This window comes from Triturus cristatus, chromosome 2_1 (genome assembly GCF_964204655.1).
Source record: "Triturus cristatus chromosome 2_1, aTriCri1.1, whole genome shotgun sequence".
Classification (NCBI taxonomy): Eukaryota; Metazoa; Chordata; class Amphibia; order Caudata; family Salamandridae; genus Triturus; species Triturus cristatus.
The window spans coordinates 253,245,465-253,254,905 of record NC_140581.1 but is presented as its reverse complement, the minus strand read 5'-3'; positions in this window follow the sequence as shown (position 1 = coordinate 253,254,905).

Genomic DNA, 9,441 nt, shown 5'->3' with positions numbered 1-9,441 from the left:
TTCTGCAAGCGTATACCTCAGCCCAAGTGTAAACTTCGTTAAGCTTGTAATCTATGGTGTCTCTCCGAAACTTGCGAAGTTTGCGTTCTTGTACTTCTTTTCCATATATTTCGAGTTTGTTGTTAATGTCATCAAGGGTCAGTTTCCAATAGTCAGGCTCACAACGGGTGGAGAGGTCAGATTTTAGAGAAACAATTTCTTCATCCAGTTCTCGAATAGTTCTGGCAAGTTCTTCAATAAGCAATAAAATGAGATCTAATGAACATTTGTTCAAAACAGCTTGCCACTTTTCCATGAAAGCTTTATTGAATTGGAACTTGTATAGTAGAGGTTTAATCGGTAGACGCAGACCACGGGGAATGCGTTGTACTTTGTGATACTGAATAAGTGTAGAAGCATGAAGTCTTTGGCTTAATGCCCTGCGAGTAACGAATTCAAGTTGACGAATTTGTTGTGACACAGAACCGCTTTGGGCATTGAAGGACGGTGCATCTTGTATGAGTGAGTAAATGTCATTGACCTGTGATGATGAGTATGTAAGAGTGTCAGCTCTATTATCAGTTAGGTTAGAAATGCTGTCAAAAGACATTTTTAGGGAAACAGTTGTGGGGGTGCAGCTAACTATGAACGGGCAAAAGTAATGATAAGTTCTGAATAAGATAGCGCACACCAAATCTTAATAATAAGTCATTGTATATCATCAAATAAACAATTGAAGCGTGCAACTCAGAGTCGAGGAAGCCCACCTCGCAACTGAACGCAAAACCTCTGGAGAACAAACACCAGTATACTGAGTGCACTGCGGAAATGTATAAGACACAATTATAACATTTTTACTAATGTAGTGACAAACTTAACAGGAAATGAGATCAATTGAAGCAACAATCTGATGGTCAATTACGACAGAGAACTCATCGCGATGAACTTTGTTTATAAGTCAATCTCGCGGAAACAATAAAGTTGTACAAAGTATCAATTGAAGAAAAACATGAGAAAAGAAAAACACATTAATACAATCAAAAAAACTGCGTTAGGCAGTAAACTTGGTCGTCAGTACTTGAGGAGTAGCCCAATGCATTTCGGGATGTATATCATCCCTTCTTCAGGGGCAACTGTTGAAAAAACAGAGTAACATTGAAACCTGTATTTTGCTAGGACTTAAAACGCAAGAAGAATGAATCCACAATTACAAATACAAGATGCAACCGATCTATAGCCAAGGCGGAGAGAGGCTGGTCTATTACAGGCTTAAGCAATAATGTAGAAGATAACGTAAGAATGAAATGGACGAAACACCGTGTGACATGTACAGCGAAACCACTCCCAAGAAATGAGGAAAGGGCAAACAGCGTGATTATACGCGGAGTGACTCAAATTTTCGGTGAATTTCAAAGGTTATTTAAATGCTAATTTCTAACTATGCCTACAGAGATAGGACATGTGAAGAAAGAAGAACAAATGCACAGAAAGAAAAAAACAGAAGTGCAGAAAGAAGCAACAGAAGTCCTCAAAGACGAAGAAAAGTGCAGGAAGAAGGATAACGTGCAGAAAGAACAAAAAGAAGAGCAGAAAGAATCCTTGTTGCGAAATCATCCTGTACCCTCAACTTTTTCAGACGGATACTGGTGGTAACTGAGTCTGACTAACCAGTCCTAGAGCCAGTGCTATGTTAAAAGACACTTAGAATACAGTGAAAACACCTACATACACTAGGGAACATAATGCGTTGGGGTCCCCCTGTGATTAGCATGACCTCCTCTGTAAGCCCCTAGTATATAATAGGGCAGGGGGATTAAAACTACCTCTTAAAACAGGCCACAGGGCGTTTTTGCACACGTTAACTCAGGCCCCGTCCCCTCCCTTCACCACTGTGTAAACACGCCCTGTGTCCATTTTTAGTTGGGAGATTACGTTCATTTGAATCCTGAGGGTCCCTAGGGTCCAACTAGCCCACTAGGTACCTCTAGTAAGTGCCACAGAGCTGCATTGCAGAGAGGTGTAAAAAGTGGCACGGCCTGGACCACCTCTCTGCAATGCAGCTCAGAGTGCTGCAAGGAGGGGGCGTGGCCTCCGGCACGATGCCAGTCTTTTATTTATTTTAATTTTTTAAGAAGGGGGGCTGTGTGGTTCCCCTTCTTATTCTAATTTATTGGCCCTGATGACCCCATCCCCCAGGGCCTGTCTCCTAATTATATTTTTTTGACCCCAATCCCCAGGGCCGGCCACTGTTTTTTATTATTTTAAAAAAATATATATTTATAGACACACCTAGGACATGCTGGACAAACCGTACGTACCTATCACCATGACGATTTGCGTGATATTCATTAAAAGGCGACTATGCATACAATGAATCCACGTGGAATGTATTTCCACCACTAGTGAAGCTCTGACATGTCTGATGCCCTACCGTGCCTAATCCCGGTAGACACCCTTGTCGTTTATTTATACAAACATGGGTAGCTATTGACGGGCACATTTAATACACATGCACACCAAGCCATTCAAAGGGGATTCGACAAAAATTCGACAAAAACTATGCAAGAAACCCCCCTCACGGTTAATAAAACACACATCCACTGCCGGATGTGTAATACTTTTTATTTTACTCTCTGGAAAGGGGACGAACATCACTTGAGAGTCACAGCGCACTCCTGGCAGAGCCCAATGCTGTGTTACACCCACCATTGCCTGCCGAGTGCCACACACCTCTGTGCTGTATTCCACCAGCTAGTGCATATGCTATGACACTCTCTAGGCCATGTGCACTGTAACACCACCCCGTGAATATGTCATGCCGCACTTGTCTTCGCACGGGTTATATTGCCCCATCTAACGTGCCTTCCTCGATGCCTATGTTATAACGCACAGTGCTATGCCATACATATTACAATCTGGGATCCATATCTTTGTCACAGTGCATATGCAACGTTACACTCCCCAGCACATATTTTATATTACAACTTTAGAGACTAGTTAGGTTACACAACACTGCCCTGTGCATATTACACTCCAAGGCGCATATCGCATAGCACGCGCTAGTGCCTGTGCTATCTCGCGCTCTCCAATGAATCTGTCATTGCGCACAATGTATTGCATATTATATTTCACGCCCGGTTCATCTTATATCACACTTTTTGGTGCATAGTTTATACCATACACTATATCCAGTTTTCATTTTCAATCGTGCTCTCAGGACTATGTTCTATATAACACTGTGTTCACCTACCCTTTTCACGGGCATTACATTTTGCGATAGGGGGTGGAGGGTCAGGGGGTGTTTCTGCCAAGTGAACCTGGAGTCACAGTCACAAGCATGATGCACGAACCTCGTATCGGAGAAGTGGCGCAGGAATGAATATGGTTTCGAGTGGCTGGGGCTCAATATGGGCTCTATCATGCAGGAATTGTGCACTGCTACTATGCAAGGTGAATACAAGCACTACAGCCCCCATGATGCCTCATACACAGACTCATTGGAGCCACCTCACATTGGGGTGTGTCATTGTGGATAATAAAAGGGAGGAGGTATGCACACCGCAGCACGTTATTTCCGTGTAAAGCCTTTGAGGAAGTAAATATACGAAACGCGTCAGGCAACACGCAAGTCTGCCTTTTAATGAACTAACCACACAAACTGCATCTGTACCTGTTATTGGAGCTGGTAACCTCCGCCACTTTCTAGGGTGCTTCTCAAGAAAGGACTACCATCGCATCAGAATCTATAGACTGCGGTCCAGCCGTCGAGTAAAGCACCACCCCGGAACCAGGGGGGCCGTGAGGTTTGATGCACGAACCTCGTATCGGAGAAGTGGCGCAGGAATGAAGATGGTTTCGAGTGGCTGGGGCTCAATATGGGCTCTATCATGCAGGAATTGTGCACTGCTACTATGCAAGGTGAATACAAGCACTACAGCCCCCATGATGCCTCATACACAGATTCATTGGAGCCACCTCACATAGGTCCGTGTCTTTGTGGATAATAAAAGGGAGGAGGTATGCACACCGCAGCACGTTATTTCCGTGTAAAGCCTTTTAGGAAGTAAATATACGAAACGCGTCAGGCAACACACAAGTCTACTTTTTAATGAAATAACCATACAAACTGCATCTGTACCTGTTATTGGGGCTGGTAACCTCCGCCACTTTCTCGGGTGCTTCTCAAGAAAGGACTACCATCGCATCGGAATCTATAGACGGCGGTCCAGCCGTCGAGTAAAGCACCACCCCGGAACCAAGGGGGCCGTGAGGTTTGATGCACGAACCTCGTATCGGAGAAGTGGCGCAGGAATGAAGATGGTTTTGAGTGGCAGGGCTCAATATGGGCTCTATCATGCAGGAATTGTGCACTGCTACTATGCAAGGTAAATACAAGCACTACAGCCCCCATGATGCCTCATACACAGACTCATTGGAGCCACCTCACATAGGGGTGTGTCATTGTGGATAATAAAAGGGAGGAGGTATGCACACCGCAGCACGTTATTTCCGTGTAAAGCCTTTGAGGAAGTAAATATACGAAACGCATCAGGCAACACGCAAGTCTGCTTTTTAATGAACTAACCACACAAACTGCATCTGTACCTATTATTGGGGCTGGTAACCTCCGCCACTTTCTCGGGTGCTTCTCAAGAAAGGACTACCATTGCATCGGAATCTATAGACGGCGGTCTAGCCGTCGAGTAAAGCACCACCCCGGAACCAGGGGGGCTGTGAGGTTTGATGCACGAACCTCGTATCGGAGAAGTGGCGCAGGAATGAAGATGGTTTCGAGTGGCTGGGGCTCAATATGGGCTCTATCATGCAGGAATTGTGCACTGCTACTATGCAAGGTGAATACAAGCACTACAGCCCCCATGATGCCTCATACACAGACTCATTGGAGCCACCTCACATAGGGGTGTGTCATTGTGGATAATAAAAGGGAGGAGGTATGCACACCGCAGCACGTTATTTCCGTGTAAAGCCTTTGAGGAAGTAAATATACGAAACGCGTCAGGCAACATGCAAGTCTGCCTTTTAATGAACTAACCACACAATCTGCATCTGTACCTGTTATTGGGGCTGGTAACCTCCGCCACTTTCTCGGGTGCTTCTCAAGAAAGGACTACCATCGCATCGGAATATATATAGAAATATATATATATTATCTACTGGCGGTCGCCAGTAGATAGTTATAGTTAGGACCGTGTTTCCATAGGAAATCTCAAAATTCTATTTTGAATAACTTTGGCGCCGGTTGACGAATCTTCACAAAATTTTCAAAACTAATGGGGCGCTCCGCTCAGCTCCTACCCTGAAAGTCTCGGGGGGATTCGTCAAGCGGGGGCCGAGAAAAAAGGGGGGTCCCAAAACGCGTTTTCCCCATGCATTTTCCCATAGGACCTTTAGTCGAAGGTACAGCTCGAACGGCTGAACAGAATTACTTGAAATTTGGCAGAGAGGTAGTCCTCAGGTCAGGGATGTGCCTTTTGCATATATGGAGTCAATCTGTTCAGTAGTTCCAGAGAAAATTGCAGTAAAAAGCACATACATATCTATAGCCGCGCACCGTGCGCGGACTGTGCGCGCATCCTTACGTGCGCGAGCGTAATTCTGATTGGTTGTTACATGTCAGTCAACATTCAAATCGGCCGAAATCAGGAAGTGTCGGCCGCCATTTTGTTTGTTTTCAATGCGAGAGTGGAAAAGGAAGGTGACGAACGTGAAAAGGGGGCAGGGTAGAGAGTTCCTGACCCCCTAGCCTTGGTCAGGGGGTCCCTGAAGGACCCCAAAGGCAGAAAAAAACATTGACATTTTTTTTTTTTATTGCGGGGGTGCGCGCACCGTGTGCGCACGGTGAAAAACCATAAAAATGTTTTAAAAACATTTCATACGTAGTTTATTGAAAAATAAATATATAAAAAACATAATAATACATGCATAACTTAGCATTTAAAAAAACATACAAATTCAAGGAAAAAACCATAGGTTTCACACACGTTATAGTTAGGAATTAGCATTTAAAAAACCTTGCAAATTCACTTAAAAAAACCATAGGTTTCACACATGTTATAGTTAGGTGGATATTTCACTCGTAAAAAACCAATGAAATTCCCCCATTATAGTTAGTTGAGATAACTATAACTCGCGCGACCGCCACTCTATCACAAGGATAATATCATCAGTGATGTCATGAGTGATGCCACCGACCATGTCATGAGTGATGTAATATGTGACGTCATGAGCAGAGGATTGCGGGCGCGCGAGTTATAGTTATCTCAACTAACTATAATGGGGGAATTTCATTGGTTTTTTACGAGTGAAATATCCACCTAACTATAACATGTGTGAAACCTATGGCTTTTTTAAGTGAATTAGCAAGGTTTTTTAAATGCTAATTCCTAACTATAACGTGTGTGAAACCTATGTTTTTTTCCGTGAAAATATATATATATATATATATATATATATATATTCACTGAAAAAACCATAGGTTTCAGGGGTGTTATAGTTAGCTGGACTTTTCACTTGTACAAAACCATTGAAATTCCCCCGTTATAGTTAGTTCAGCTAACTATAACTCGCGCGCCCGCAATGCACTGCTGATGACGTCACATATTACATCACTCATGACATGGTCAGTGACATCACTCATGACATCACTGATGACATCTCAAATGACATCACTGATGACATCATCCAGTGAATGTGTGTTATTCTGAAAATTAAATATGTTTCATATATGTATATCTCAAGGTCGATGGAAGAATAAATGGGTATATAAGTGTCTAAATGGATGATTTGTTTTTGAAAAATTGATTGTGTAACTGACTGATTAAGTGTATCATAGTGAATACATGGCTTAGTGAGTAATGTTTAAATATGTAAATATCTGTATCAGTCTCTCACTTTGTGTATAAGTGGCTGCATGGGTTGGTGAGTAGCTACATGGGTGTCTATATAGGTTATTAGTTGGTTTTTTGAGTATCAGTCTGAGTGTCTGCATGGTTCGGTGGGGGTATTACGTAGTGCATAGGTGCATGAATGAGTGACTCACTGTTTGTATGTGTTGAACACAGTATGTGTGCAGGACTGTATGGGTGGATGAGTGTGTGTATGGGTGTGTTAGTGAGTGAATGACTGTCTCAATAGTGTCTTTATGAGTAACTACATATGTTTTAAACTAGTATATGTGACTATTGGTGTATATATGTGAGTATATGTGAGAGTGAGAGATTGAAAGAGTTCCTGTATGAATAAGTATGTGTTTCTATAAGTGATTGTTTAAAAGACTAAGTATGTGTAAGTTTCCGTAGAAGTAAGTGTGGTGGTGTGTGTATAACTGTATATGCAAGTAAATGTATGTTTGATTCTTTATTAGCATGAGTGACTATGTGTGTGAGTAACTATGGATGAGTGGCATTGTGTAACAGGATGTATAGGTGTATGAGTACATATGATGAGTGAGTACATGTATGAGTGACTGTATTGGACTGTTGGTGAATGAGTGGATGTGTATGTGGATCTTAGAATTACTGAAGAGGTTGTTGTAACTGGTATTGGTATGTCCATTGTTTTGAAAATTTTAGTCTCTATTTTTGAATGTGTGTATCAAAGGTTATATTAGGGTGAGAGGAGGTCTGCCACTCTATCACAAGGATGATGTCATCAGTGACGTCATCAGTGATGTCATTTGAGATGTCATCAGTGATGTCATGAGTGATGTCACTGACCATGTCATGAGTGATGTAATATGTGACGTCATCAGCAGTGCATTGCGGGCGCGCGAGTTATAGTTAGCTGAACTAACTATAACGGGGGAATTTCAATGGTTTTGTACAAGTGAAAAGTCCAGCTAACTATAACACCCCTGAAACCTATGGTTTTTTCAGTGAATTTCTGAGGTTTTTTAAATGCTAATTCCTAACTATAACGTGCCTGAAACCTATGGTTTTTTCTGTTAATTTCAAAGGTTTTTTAAATGCTAATTTCTAACTATGCCTACAGAGATAGGACATGTGAAGAAAGAAGAAAAAATGCACAGAAAGAAACAAAAGAAGTGCAGAAAGAAGCAACAGAAGTCCTCAAATACGAAGATAAGTGCAGGAAGAAGGATAACGTGCAGAAAGAACAAAAAGAAGAGCAGAAAGAAGCCTTGTTGCAAAATCATCCTGTACCCTCAACTTTTTCAGACGGATACTGGTGGTAACTGAGTCTGACTAACCAGTCCTAGAGCCAGTGCTATGTTAAAAGACACTTAGAATACAGTGAAAACACCTACATACACTAGGGAACATTATGCGTTGGGGTCCCCCTGTGATTAGCCTTACCTCCTCTATAAGCCCCTAGTATATAATAGGGCATGGGGATTAAAACTACCTCTTAAAACAGGCCACAGGGCGTTTTTGCACACGTTAACTCAGGCCCCGTCCCCTCCTTTCACCATTGTGTAAACACGCCCTGTGTCCGTTTTTAGTTGGGAGATTAAGTTCATTTGAGTCCTGAGGGTCCCTAGGGTCCAACTAGCCCACTAGGTACCTCCAGTAAGTGCCACAGAGCTGCGTTGCAGAGAGGTGTAAAAAGTGGCACGGCCTGGACCACCTCTCTGCAATGCAGCTCAGTGGCGCTTACTGGAAGCACTTGGTGGGCTAGTTAGCCCCCAGGGGCCCTCAGTATTGAAGGGAAATTATATCCCCAATTTAAAACGTGCCATGGTGCGTGTTTGCACACGTCACCTCAGGCCCCGTCCCCTCCCTTCACCACTGTGTAAACGCGCCCTGTGGCTGTTCTAAATTGAGAGATTAAGTCCCCTTGAATCCTAAGGGTCCCTAGGGTCACACTAGACCACTAGGTACCTCCAGTAAGCGCCACAGAGCTGCGTTGCAGAGAGGTGTAAAAAGGGGCTTGGCCTCAGAACACCTGTCTGCAGCGCAGCTCCCTGGCGCATACTGGAGATGCCTGTTGGGGGCGCGTTTGCAGAGTGCTGCATGGAGGGGGCATGGCCTCCGGCACGATGCCAGTCTTTTATTTATTTTATTTTTTTAAGAAGGGGGGCTGTGTGGTTCCCCTTCTTATTCTAATTTATTGGCCCTGATGACCCCATCCCCCAGGGCCTGTCTCCTAATTATATTTTTTTGACCCCAATCCCCAGGGCCGGCCACTGTTTTTTATTATTTTTAAAAAATATATATTTATAGACACACCTAGGACATGCTGGACAAACCGTACGTACCTATCACCATGACGATTTGCGTGATATTCATTAAAAGGCGACTATGCATGCAATTAATCCACGTGGAATGTATTTACACCACTAGTGAAGCTCTGACATGTCTGATGCTCTACCGTGCCTAATCCCGGTAGACACCCTTGTCGTTTATTTATACAAACATGGGTAGCTATTGACGGGCACATTTAATACACATGCACACCAAGCCATTCAAAGGGGATTCGACAAAA